Below are 14,622 nucleotides of genomic sequence, written 5' to 3'. Positions count from 1 at the left end.
GGCACTTATCTCGAATGGGTTCCCACGTAGATTTCGTCGAAGTTGTTATGGCTCATCTTGTTGATTTTAGGGTGATTCCACTTTGACTGCTACAAGGTCCAGATCTGTATTTTAGCAATATTAGAAGAACTAACAAATGCGTTTTTCAGGAAATTCTTAATGATCCAACACTCCCAGATCAGAACAACGGTATGGTAGAAACAATTTTTGAATTGGTGTTCACGATCCACGTTTTTATTAAACTTCTTGTAAATTCACATATACTTCTTCTTAATTGTCTCATCATCAAGAAAACAGTTTTGTATCAATCTTCATATATTTAATTTCCACTTTAACCAGACACAACTTAACTTCTGCAAAGTGAAACAAAGACTGCTCTGTGCGTATTCGCGCCAAAACGGTTCCAAGTAAGACCCATATCACTGTAATATATCGATACATCGGAGTAGCTATACATTCATAAAACAAAATGTGAATATTGACACAAAAATATGTCAATTACTTCGCAGAAAACTAGTACGATATTACTGGTATCGAGAACTGGGGTTGAAGTGCCATAATGGTCACGTAAATAAAGAATAGGAATAAATAAACTACATTTCTCCCGAACAAGCCATGAAGGTCCAACGATACCGACCGGCGGCCGTGTCATCCTCAGCCCACAGGCGTCACTGGATCCGGATATGTAGGGTCATGTGGTCAGCACACCGCTCTCCCGGCCGTATGTCAGTTTCCGAGAGCGGAGCCGCTACTTCTCAATCAAGTAGCTCCTCAGTTTGCCTCACAAGGGCTGAGTGCACCCCGCTTTGCCAACAGCGCTCGGCAGACCGGATAGTCACCCATCCAAGTGCTAGCCCAGGCCGACAGCGCTTAACTTCGGTGATCTGACGGGAACTGGTGTTACCACTGCGGCAAGGCCATTGGCCTTTTCATAGGGTTAGTCGACCTATAACCAGCGTTCGACAACGCAGACTGGTGCAAGATGTTTGAAGCACTTAGGAAAATAGTTGTAAGCTGCAGAAGACACCAGTAATACAATTGTGATATGTACAAGAATCAAGAAAGGGAAGTAAGAGTGTAAGGTAAAGTAAGAAGTGCTCCGAATATAGAAGGATATAAGACAGGGATGGAGTCTTTCGCTTTGACTGTACAATTAATTCGCCGAAGAAGCAGTGACGGAAATAAAAGGATGGTCCAAGAATGGTAGGTGAAAGGATATTTGCAGATGACGTTACTATTCCTAGTGTAAGTAGAGAAGAATTGCGAGACTTGTTGAATGAAATGGACAGCCAAAGTATACACTATGACTTGAAAGCAAACTGAAAAAAAAAAATTGTAGCCAGTTTCAAGTAGGACTCTTAATTATGAAAATTGACAGTTCATCCATTACAGGAATCAAGAATCTCGAACAGTTTTGCATATTATCGGCATTGATATTTGCAACTTATCGGTCCCAGGGATTCCAAGGCTGCCGAGAATCATCAAGTTACCTTCCATTAGGGATGTGGCGGGCGCTGATAACCTCGTTGTTGTGCGCCCTACAACACTAATCATCATCAGGAATGTGGGTATACTCAACGACAGTGATACGACTTTCTAATGACAGAGGACAGTAATCAGTCGTCCTTATCTTTCAAGTTTTATTCGGCAATCTAGATTTCGGCTAGTGCCTAGCCATTATTAATGCACTATTTCATAGTACCACTGCATGTCCTACTACGTCCCAGTTGTTCGGGCTTATGTCACAGTTCGTTCAAGACTACTATAGGGAATATTTTGGTTTAAAATCTCAGGTAACAAAGGAAAAGGATATTATTTTGGGTGATACAATTATAAACTAACTATTTTCTGACTTTTTTCTGTGCTAGTATTGCGAAACCTTGCTTCTTGCCTAATTTCATAATTCCACGTCCATGGGCAGTATCCTACATGGTATGATGAGTGATGTTTCGACTATCAAAAAGGTGTTACTTAAACGAATTTGTCTTTTGATTCCATTGACGTAGAAGCTGACATTTATTACACCGCCCAGGGGCTATCGACCTTAGTGTGCGACATGATGTTGAATACTATACGTCTACCCTTTTCCGAGAAAATGGGGTCTTACCAGACGGACGGACGGACGGACAGACAATCAGATAACAAACGACAAAAATGTTTGTTTTATGTAATATAATTACAGATTCACAGTTTTGTAATTTTTTTGTTTGTTTGCACTCTGAATTCTGCTTTTGGCCAAATTTCATGATTCTGGGCCAACGCTAAAGGTTTTGATGAGTAAGTTTTCCGGTATCAAAATATATGAGTTTGTTGGCCGTATCGTTTGACTTACGATGCGTAGAACCGTCAGTTGACCTCAGTCGCTGATGGTTCTGTTTGAAGAAGACGTGAGACTAGGCCGAAACCAGCGGTTTCAATAAAATAATCATCGCGATGTAGACTTTTTTTTTCACTGACGTTGTATAACTTACTAGATAGCTGTTTCCCAAAAATGGTACCAAAAGTTATGACAAACAGCTGAAATGGTGCAAATAAGATACACTCCTGGAAATGGAAAAAAGAACACATTGACACCGGTGTGTCAGACCCACCATACTTGCTCCGGACACTGCGAGAGGGTTGTACAAGCAATGATCACACGCACGGCACAGCGGACACACCAGGAACCGCGGTGTTGGCCGTCGAATGGCGCTAGCTGCGCAGCATTTGTGCACCGCCGCCGTCAGTGTCAGCCAGTTTGCCGTGGCATACGGAGCTCCATCGCAGTCTTTAACACTGGTAGCATGCCGCGACAGCGTGGACGTGAACCGTATGTGCAGTTACCGGACTTTGAGAGAGGGCGTATAGTGGGCATGCGGGAGGCCGGGTGGACGTACCGCCGAATTGCTCAACACGTGGGGCGTGAGGTCTCCACAGTACATCGATGTTGTCGCCAGTGGTCGGCGGAAGGTCCACGTGCCCGTCGACCTGGGACCGGACCGCAGCGACGCACGGATGCACGCCAAGACCGTAGGATCCTACGCAGTGCCGTAGGGGACCGCACCGCCACTTCCCAGCAAATTAGGGACACTGTTGCTCCTGGGGTATCGGCGAGGACCATTCGCAACCATCTCCATGAAGCTGGGCTACGGTCCCGCACACCGTTAGGCCGTCTTCCGCTCACGCCCCAACATCGTGCAGCCCGCCTCCAGTGGTGTCGCGACAGGCGTGAATGGAGGGACGAATGGAGACGTGTCGTCTTCAGCGATGAGAGTCGCTTCTGCCTTGGTGCCAATGATGGTCGTATGCGTGTTTGGCGCCGTGCAGGTGAGCGCCACAATCAGGACTGCATACGACCGAGGCACACAGGGCCAACACCCGGCATCATGGTGTGGGGAGCGATCTCCTACACTGGCCGTACACCACTGGTGATCGTCGAGGGGACACTGAATAGTGCACGGTACATCCAAACCGTCATCGAACCCATCGCTCTACCATTCCTAGACCGGCAAGGGAACGTGCTGTTCCAACAGGACAATGCACGTCCGCATACATCCCGTGCCACCCAACGTGCTCTAGAAGGTGTAAGTCAACTACCCTGGCCAGCAAGATCTCCGGATCTGTCCCCCATTGAGCATGTTTGGGACTGGATGAAGCGTCGTCTCACGCGGTCTGCACGTCCAGCACGAACGCTGGTCCAATTGAGGCGCCAGGTGGAAATGGCATGGCAAGCCGTTCCACAGGACTACATCCAGCATCTCTACGATCGTCTCCATGGGAGAATAGCAGCCTGCATTGTTGCGAAAGGTGGATATACACTGTACTAGTGCCGACATTGTGCATGCTCTGTTGCCTGTGTCTATGTGCCTGTGGTTCTGTCAGTGTGATCATGTGATGTATCTGACCCCAGGAATGTGTCAATAAAGTTTCCCCTTCCTGGGACAATGAATTCACGGTGTTCTTATTTCAATTTCCAGGAGTGTATTAATTTCTCTTATTTATTCTAGAACAGTATTACCTGAAGCATTTTCAGAAGGTATTTAGGCTCAACCTAAAAGTCATTTACGGGGAATAGTACCAGAACTATTAACACCCGGTCCCTTGGCGGAGAAAAGTCCCCGACCCAGCCGGAAATCGATCCCCGGCCCAGAGGATTCACAATCCGTCACGCTGACCATTCATCTACCGGCGGCGGACAGCATGAGTAAATGTAAACCTTTTACACGGTTCATATCCTGTAGTATTACTGATGTGAAAATATATACATACAATTGAAAGAGAATTATTTTCCATATTTCCAATTCAGTTGGTCGAACTGAATTCGGTTCTGCAAAAGAAAGGAAAACAATATTACATAGTATAAAAATTATCACTTTTCAGCCTCAGAGTAATACGTTCGGGATCCTGGGTTATTTTTCTGCTTTTTGCCAAAGTGTGGTGTTGTTCACCGATGTGGTTCTTTGAAAGAATATTTGTATTTGCTGTTCATGAACTTGCGTGCCTGTTGTCTGAGTAATAACTGAAGTTTTCCTCCTGGAGAATTGTCCAGATCTACGAGTTTTCATGCTTACTGGCTCATGTGCTTATATATCCTTATCTCATATAAGTAGCAAGTGCGAGCACAATGTACTTAAAGTCAACTATCTTCAGCAGGCACAGCATTTTCTTCTTCTGTACACAGTTTTCAGTTAAAGAAGGTAAGTGCTTATAGAATTTTACTGGTGACCAGAGAGAATGAGGTGGAGTTAAAACTCAAGCTGCCTCCCTCTTGATGACGTCACCTCAAGTAGAAGTCAGAATTTCGAGCGAAGTCACACGTCCAGTCACAAATTTTAAACAGTAGACAGTAGTAAATGACGTTAATCTTTAAAAGCTCAAGCTTTAACTTCCTTTCGAAACGGTCTGAACACAGTGAAGATTTCATAGAAGGATACCGCTCTGAAAAACATCGATCTCAATGTATGTGTGAGTAGCACAGACTTCCAAGTCACCTGCCGCAGCAATGAATGCATCGACGCTTCCCATTTCAATGAGTCGTTTTTGGTCGTTAGGTATTAAGAAGAACGGAGGGCACTTACATCCACGTGGCAAGCGTCTTTCGCACAGGGAGACATGCATCTACTCTGACTGGTTATATTATGACTGTTGAAGATCTTGGTTGGAATTTATCTTATTTAATTTACGTTGATGACTCGATTCCATGTTCTGTTGCGCTATGGAAGTTTGGCCGGCCGTTGTGGCCGAGCGGTTCTAGGCGCTTCCGTCTTGAACCGCGCGACCGCTACGGTCGCAGGTTTGAATCCTGCCTCGGGCATGGATGTGTGTGATGTCCTTAGGTTAGTTAGGTTTAAGTATTTCTGAGTTGTAGGGGACTGATGACCTCAGATGTTAGGTGCCATAATGCTCAGAGCCATTGACCCATTATGGCAGTTTGCTTACTACCTCACCTTTCATTAACAGTTGTTACATTGCTTAGTAATACGTTTATTGGTCAAATTTTGTACAGAAGGGAATATTTTCTGGGCGTTATTGCCACAACCATAACTTCCTATGCACTCATGTTAAATTTAACAGTTAGTAGCGGCTTGCTACAGCTTCATGTATCCTTACTTCTTCAGTAATTCAATAACGCATTAAAACTTAATAAATGAAAATAAATTAATTGATAATAGTTAATAAGACTTCTTGCCTCACAACTGTAACTAGACATTGAGTATTTCATTAATAAACTTTTAAACGAACAACGGTCTCCCGATTACGTCACAAATGCAGTCAGCGTCGATACTATAACAGGAGTGACAGAGAAATTATTTTACAACAAATGTACGTAGTCATGGATCACACGGAACAACGATTTATATGACGTCATTAAACACAAAATATATATTTTTTAAATGTTACGCTTTAGCGAGACGAAAATGTTTGTCATCTTTTTGTTAGCGCGAGATAGAAGCTTCACTGTATTTGTGCCATTCTAAAGCCACGCCGAAAATTTCATTTCCCACCTTTAATTTTCCTGAAATCTGGACTTATTCCTTCCCTATGCTTTTAGTCTCTCCCTTAAACTAGTTGCCTTTCTGGTGGAGTAATAAAACGCCCGCGTACTGTTCCCAAGTTATCGTGTGTCCTCATACACTCCCTTTTTCACCGTCTTTCTAGGTGGCAGTAGAGGCACCTATCGGCTTTATGTGACATTTCGCTGTAAAATAACACAACGTAAAACCGTCGCTGTGGAGTCCGCAGTCACCGTGAAATATGACGCACGTGGAACGTAATGCCTCCGTCCGCACTGCTGGCAGAATAAAAAAAATGTTGTTTTCTCACTTCGCAGAAAGCGCTGACGCAACGTGCCTGTCTTGCTCCCCCTCCCTCACTCCCTGCCTCTTTCTCTCTCTCTCTCTCTCTCTCTCTCTCAACTCTTCCAGAATATGCTGCATACCATCCTCTTTATTGACCTCACCGAAGTACTATTGCTACAAACGTGAACTACGTCACTGAGGTGGTGGTCAGTACTCTTCGTCCAGTGTCTTCCAATTGGAGCTGATTCCGTCCATGCGATGCGGTTATCACTGGCCGCCAATGATAATTTTCGGGCTCAAAAATACTTTTTTCTATGTATTCCCACCTGCTGAATACAAAAATCACCATAAAATGACTGATCAGCTCTTGCTTTGGAGATGAATGTTACTTCTTTCCCAATCTTCGTCTTTGTTTGGTGGTAATTCTGATTTTGGAGTTGTCACACGTGTTAAATGACAAAAAACAACATTATGCAGCTGTTTCTAGGTTATGAACATTGTTGTTGTTGCGGTGACTGCGAGTCTCATACTGTTTGTGCTATACGTAGTGCTGAATTCCTGGTTTTCGAGTGCTTTTGAACGGAAAAATTTTTATAAATCAAAATGCCACAAAGATGTGTAAATGCGGTGAATCCTTTTTTTTACATATATGGTGAAATAACATATTCGTCACAGAAATGCAGTCTGACGCCTCTGGAGAAGACTGTCTATCGGGATTGTTTTGGTATGAATGTAGGGGACCAGGCGAAATCATTGTTTCTGCATGTACGTCGCAAGTCTTTTTCAATTATGCTAACAAAATGGCCTAAACATAGAAAAAGATATCTGTGTTCTCTGTTTCGTCTACACGTTATCGCCCGCATCTCGTGGTCGTGCGGTAGCGTTCTCGCTTCCCACGCCCGGGTTCCCGGGTTCGATTCCCGGCGGGGTCAGGGATTTTCTCTGCCTCGTGAAGGCTGGTGTTGTGTGCTGTCCTTAGGTTAGTTAGGTTTAAGTAGTTCTAAGTTCTAGGGGACTTATGACCACAGCAGTTGAGTCCCATAGTGCTCAGAGCAATTTGAACCATTTTTTGAACATGTTATCGAAAGCCCATAAACTATACAGATAACTGCTATTCCTGCTTGACTCTACATATAAAGGCAGGATTATCAATGAAAAAGACAGGGTAATACTTCAGACCCCAATCATCCATCTGTTGCTCTACTTATTCAACGATGAGATATTTTATCTCCTATTCCACCCTCAGGAACTATATACCTCAGGCAGAAAACTAGGACAAAGGGGAGGAACGACAAACCAACATGTCTTCAACATCCAATGAGTCTGTTTCTTGACAGTGCAGTTGATAAACCTAGTTGTCGGATTGCAGCTGGTGATCACTGAGAGAGAAAATGGGAAATATGTGTTAAGTTCCTATGGGACAAAACCGCTGAGGTCATCGGTCCCTAGACTTAAACACTACTTAATCTAACTTAAAATAACTTACGATAATGACAACACACACATCCAGGCCCGAGGGAAGACTCGAACCTCCGACCTCCGACGGGGTGAGCCGCGCGAGCCGTAGTAGGACGCCTGAGACCGCGCGACAAACAGAGAGATTTCTAATGGATATTTATGTAATAGAACAGAAGCATCTGGTCCGTGGGAACGAAGTAATATTTGCGGATTACCGCCGGTCTGTATATAGGGAGGCTCCGGAACTCAGTCTCAAGTGGCCGGCCAAAAGAAGACAAGGATCTCATAACACCAACACAAAATTCTCTCAGGCCCCAATCAGTTACCATGTATTCTCCCATCTATTTGGAATTCTTAAATTTCAGAGTTCCATTGAGAAAATATTTAAATGGACTTAAACCGTTGTAGGAGTATACACTTAAAATGTATAGCTTTCTCTTCATTCGTTAAAGTCAAATAGTTCCGTCTATTTTACATCACAGAAACTAGGCCTCATAAAAAAATTTTCTTCCTCACGATCATTTTTCTCAACACAAAGTTAGTATAAACTGACTCTTGAAGTAAATATTCAAGAAATAAATGTATTGTTGGGCAGTGTTATAATTCACGTATAAAATTCTCTAGTTTCCTAATAACCGAAGTATCTTAGCAATCTTTTGACTTGACCTCATTAAAAACTTTTTATGTATTTATTTATTTTTAATGAGAGTCCCCTTAAATGCCGCAGGGGTTGAGATTCTACTACATTAGTGGCTGACTGTACGTGGTGTTGCGATACACACAAGGATCTTTTAGAACAGCCTCATTCCACCCATTCCAGAACATGATAGCCTCTGCAGACCTCACAATATTAGTGTAAGATCAAACAAGTGCCACACACAGGTAACACAGTTAAATTGCTAGTGATAAACGTTTAAGCATTTACAACGTAATACACAACGGAAACGTTGGAACACGCGTATTGCCAGGTACAGAAAGTAGACCAAGTGAAAGAAGTAAAATACACAGCGGTCACATACTTGGGGTTGAACGAAAGGATAGGTCAGTGGGTTCAGGAAGTTGTGAACTCGTTTCAGTAAACAACCTGAGGCTGAGATATATTATAAAGCAAATCTTATAAAGCGGTCCCCGTGATTTACTATAGAATTACCCTGCTGTATTGAAGTCATGACTGTGAGCGTCAGACTAGCCAAAGTCGCGTTGCAACAAAATATTAAGTACAAGCACTGATAATATTTCAATTTTAAGTGCACGAAATGATTATTGGTCGTTACAAAGGAAAAGGTCAACAACGATTACTGGAAGCTTCAAGCTTCCTAAAAATGTAATACACATATAAAAAAAAAGGTTTGGATCACTCGGTTCAGAGTTCCGGAACCTGTACAGAAAACTGGAATAGAGATCAACATAAACAACATTTCCGTCCTTTTTATTGTTCATGAAAACCACACATTGCACGTTGTACCACCATACAGCGAGACGTTCAAAGGTAGTGGTCCAGATTGCTGTACACACCGGTACCTCTAATACCCATTAGCACGTCCTCTTGCATTGATGCATGCCAATGCTCGTCGTGGCATACTATCCACAACTTTATCAAGACACTGTTGGTCCAGATAGTCCCACTCCTCAACGGCGATTCGGCGTAGAACCTCAGAGTGTTTGGTGAGTCACGTCGTCCGATAGGGTTCATGTCTGGAGTACATGTTGGCCACTCTAGTCATGCGATGTCGTTACCCTGAAGGAAGTCATTCACAAGATGTGCACGATGGGGGTGCGAATTGTCGTCCATGAAGACGAATGCCCCGCCAATATGCTGCCGATATGGTTGCACTATCTGTCGGAGGATGACATTCACGTATCGCACAGCCGTTACGGCCCCTTACACGACCACCAGCGGCGTACGTCGGCTCCACATAATGCCACCCAAGACAACAGGGAATCTCCATCTTGCTGCACTCGCTGGACAGTGTGTCTAAGACGTTCAGCCTGACCAGGTTGCCTCCAAACACGTCTCGGACGATTGTCTGGTTGAAGGCACACGCGACACTCATCAGTGAAGAGAACGTGATGCCAATCCTGAGCGGTCCATTCGGGATGTTGTTGCGCCCATCTGTACCGCGCTGCATATTATCACGGTTGAAAAGATTGACCTCGCCATGGGCGCCGAGAGTGAAGTTGCGAATCATGCAGCCTACTGTGCACAGCTTCAGTCGTAACACGGCGTCCCTTGGCTGTATGAAAAGCATTATTCAACAAGATAGCGTTGCTTTCAGGGTTCCTCCGAGCCATAATCCGCAGGTAGCGATTATCCACTGCAGTAGTAGCCCTTGGGCGGCCTGAGCAATGCATGTCATTGACAGATCCTGTCTCTCTGTATCTCCTCCATCTCCGAACAACATCAATTTCGTTCACTCCGAGACGCCTAGACACTTCCCCTGTTGAGAGCTCTTCGTGGCACAAAGTAACAATGCGGACGCGGTGGAACCACGGTATTGACCGTCTAGGCATTGTTGAACTACAGACAACACGAGTCGTGTACCTCCTTCCTGGTGGAATGACTGGTACTGATCGTCTGTCGGACCCCCTACGTCTAATAGGCGCTGCTCATGCATGGTCTTTTACATCTTTGGGAGGGTTTAGTGACATCTCTGAACAGTCAAAGGGACTGTGTATGTGATACAGTATTCACAGTCAATGTCTATCTTCAGGAGTTCTGGGAACTAGGGCGATGCATTTTTTTTATTTTTTTATATTTGTATAATCTGTCCTTGAATCACATAATAACCGATCGTCGTAATAAATATGGTCATCACTAACACAATCATAATGCAGACTATACTACTAATCAGTAACTGAGCAACATTGATATTAATACAGATGATAATGGGTAACTAACAAATCTGTTATGGCTCTGAGCACTATGGGACTTAACATCTGAGCTCATCAGTCCCCTAGAACTTAGAACTACTTAAACCTAACTAACCTAAGGACATCACACACATCCATGCCCGAGGCAGGATTCGAACCTGCTACCGTAGCAGCAGCGCGGTTCCGGACTAAAGCGCCTAGAACCGCTCGGCCACCGAGGCCGGCGACAAATCTGTTAGTTTACTGCAGTGGCAGAACAGTGCGTATGTTAACCACATTCATACTTTAGTGACAACATCGATTACCAACCAATATAACTTTATGATGATGGACTGTAAAACAGTCAATAAAAGAAGCAAGTTCTCTGCGCCATATTTAATTCTCAAACTGCAGAACGTGAATGAGAAGAGTCATCAGGGAATTCCACTTTACAAAACATGTAAAACATAGGTGACTTGCTGCCGTGGGTATTGAGATTCGGTGGTATATAAACTATTTTAATATTCTCCATCATTCCTTCTGTTCCAGTGTTATACTAATTATTTCACAGTCACAAAATTTTTGTTTTGACATCTCATTATATGGCCTCCCAATACGTATTTGCCACATGCTGTTCTTCGAACGTCAACAAAAGTACCCAGCTGCAATCAAAGAGGGCAACAATTACGAGGACGAAGCTCAACAATGCTGTTAATACGAATAAAGTCTCTGCCTAACTACTCCAGCTCTCTTACAGGCATAATATAGTGTGTAATGTATTTCTTTTCTTTTTATTAGACGTTCTACAGCTACTGTGTTGTTTAACGTTTGAAAGAATTCATCATGACAATAGTAATATCTGCATTTATTAGTTTGTTCAGAATAAAATTGAAGTTGTTTATAATCACAGTTCCCCACGCTACCAACAGATGGCTTCATTTGTTATTTAATGGAACATAGGCACATACGTCAAAATACCTCAAACTCATTTATCAATTGATATTAACAAATATAACAATAATAATTACGCTATCTTTCGAGAGCGGGTGTTGTTAAATGTTTGTTGCCGTCGTGACTTAACAGTGTCTTTATAGTCTGAAATAGAGGAACTCTAATTCTGCAAGTCGGCATACATAGTCCGCGTTCTACCATCACTGATGGGGACAAATCATTCAGAAGTCTATTGGAATAATTACAGTTTTCCAAGAGCTGAGTGTGATATACCACCCTACAGTACAGTACTAAATAGTTTGTCTGAATTATCCCAAGAGCGATGTGTTCAGAAGCCCACTCGTGACGGAAATATATTAGATCTAACGGCAACAAATAGACTCGGCATCATAGGCTGTCTACACTGGAACTGGTATCAGTAATCAAGAAGTGATTATAGCAACAATGAATATCATAGGGCAGCTAAGACCAGTAAGAAGACCTACCCGGTCAGTTTACATCGACATCTACGTGAATGCTCTAGAAAGCAGACACAAATGCTTGGCAGAGGGTTCACTGAAGTACCTTCAGACTATATTTCTACCACTCTGCTCTCGAACAGAGCACAGGAAAAACGAGGATTTGAATATTTCCAAGCGAGCTCTCACTCATTTCATTACGATGATAATTTCTACAAAATATTTTTGCAATCGAAGAGATAATTCGTGACGCATATTTCCTGAAAAGATCTCTCCGCAACGGAGAACGGCTTTGTTTTAATGATTGGCACCCCAACTCACGCATCATAGCAGTGAGACTCTCTCCAATATCTTACGATAATACGAAACGAGATCCGTCAGTCCTACCTGGCCAATAAGCTACATATACGCGCTTTCTTTGTAAACCACTTTCGAGTACAAGGTGGATGTTGCTTTCCAATGTATTACGTATTTGTTGTATAAAACACCACGTTTTATATCACTAACAGGAACTCAATAAAATTAGTTTCGCAAAGAGCACGTAGGACAACTGTGGCTCAAGTTTAAAGAAATATTTGACCAAACCCTGTAGTGATGTAATCGATAGAGGGGTCTTGACTCACAGAAGCAGTCATTTTTCCTGAGTTCCATATGCGACTGGAGCTGGAATACGCCCCAGTACATGGTACATCGTGAAGTAAGTTCCGCATTGGACTCGACAGTGGTTTAAAAAGAATGCACGTAGATGTAGACGTAGGAACGAACTGGTGTACTACATCTGTCAAAATCTTTTTACAACGACTCAAATACTGAATAAATACTCGTATTGGCTCTGTATTTTGGACGGCTTTAAGTAAATGAGGTACAAATTACGACTAGCTCTTGTGATATGTCTTGGTGGCTGCTATATCAAATGACATTCATCGATAATCCACCTGCTCCAAATTTTTTTATCTACGTTTCCACTTATGGATTTTAATCACTAGGATGACTGTCATGCAGTCAGTTCTGAATTCTACTTTTCCTTTATCATTATTCTTCAGTTAATAGTGAGTCTTGACACTCTGTAATATGATTCATCTACATCTACATTCATATAATACTCTGCAAGCATCCTAATAACGTGTGGCGAAGTATAATTTCTTACCACTAACTGAGCCCCCTAACCCTATTCCACTCGCGAACAGCGCGTCGGAAGGACTGTCAGCAAGCCTCTGTCGTTGTTGTCTTCACTCCAGAGACTGGTTTGATACAGCTCTCCATGCTACTCTACCCTGTGCAAGCTTCTTCATCTCCCAGTACCTACTGCAACCTACATCCTTCTCAATCTGTTTAGTGTGTTCATCTCTTGGTCTCCCTCCACGATTTTTACCCTCCACGCTGCCCTCCAATACCAAACTGGTCGGTGTAAGGCGCTGCAGACATGGACTGTGCGTCTGGTCCCGGGGGAGGTTCGAGTCATCCCTCGGGCATGGGTGTGTGTGTTTGTCCTTAGGATAATTTAGGTTAAGTAGTGTGTAAGCTTAGGGACTGATGACCTTAGCAGTTAAGTCCCATTAGATTTCACACACATTTGGACATTTGGACTAAACTGGTGATGCCTCAGAGTATACCCTACCAACCGATCCCGTCTTCTAGTCAAGTTAAGCCACAAATTTCCCTTCTCTCCACTTCTGTACAATACCTCCTCATTAGTTCTGTGATCTACCCATCTAATCTTCAGCATCCTTCTGTAGCAGCACATTTCGAAAGCTTCTATTTTCTTCTTGTCTAAACCATTTATCGGCCACGTTTCACTTTCATACAACTACACCTACATCTACATTTATACTCCTCAAGCCACCCAACGGTGTGTGGCGGAGGGCACTTTACGTGCCACTGTCATTAACTCCCTTTCCTGTTCCAGTCGCATATGGTTCGCGGGAGGAACGACTGCCGGAAAGCCTCCGTGCACGCTCGAATCTCTTTAATTTCACATTCGTGATCTCCACGGGAGGTATAAGTAAGGGGAAGCAATATATTCGATACCTCATCCAGAAACGCACCCTCTCGAAACCTGGACAGCAAGCTACACCGCGATGCACAGCGCCTCTCTTGCAGAGTCTGCCACTTGAATTTGCTAAACATCTCCGTAACGCTATCACGCTCACCAAACAACCCTGTGACGAAACGCGCCGCTGTTCCTTGGATCTTCTCTATGTCCTCCGTCAAACCGATCTGGTACGGATCCCACACTGATGAGCAGTACTCAAGTATAGGTCGAACGAGTGTTTTGTAAGCCACCTCCTTTGTTGATGGACTACATTTTCTAAGGACTCTCCCAATTAATCTCAACCTGGTACCCGCCTTACCAACAATTAATTTTATATGATCATTCCACTTCAGATCGTTCCGCACGCATACTCCCAGATATTTTACAGAAGTAACTGCTACCAGTGTTTGTTCCGCTATCATATAATCATACAATGTACATTACGTTTGCCTATGTTAAGGGTCAGTTGCCACTCCCTGCACCAAGTGCCTATCCGCTGCAGATCCTCCTGCATTTCGCTACAATTTTCTAATGCTGCCACTTCTCCGTATACTACTGCATCATCCGCGAAAAGCCGCATGGAACTTCCGTCACT

At 43.5% G+C, this 14,622-nt stretch overlaps 1 pseudogene; it reads right to left on the bottom strand.

The window, feature by feature from the left end:
- Nucleotides 1-807: 807 nt before the first annotated feature.
- LOC126212860 (5S ribosomal RNA) lies at nucleotides 808-925 on the bottom strand (annotated as a pseudogene).
- Nucleotides 926-14,622: the final 13,697 nt, after the last annotated feature.

This window comes from Schistocerca nitens, chromosome 1 (genome assembly GCF_023898315.1).
Source record: "Schistocerca nitens isolate TAMUIC-IGC-003100 chromosome 1, iqSchNite1.1, whole genome shotgun sequence".
In the NCBI taxonomy this organism is placed as follows: Eukaryota; Metazoa; Arthropoda; class Insecta; order Orthoptera; family Acrididae; genus Schistocerca; species Schistocerca nitens.
The sequence above is the reverse complement of the archived record's forward strand: the minus strand, read 5'-3'. Positions and strand labels throughout refer to the sequence as shown.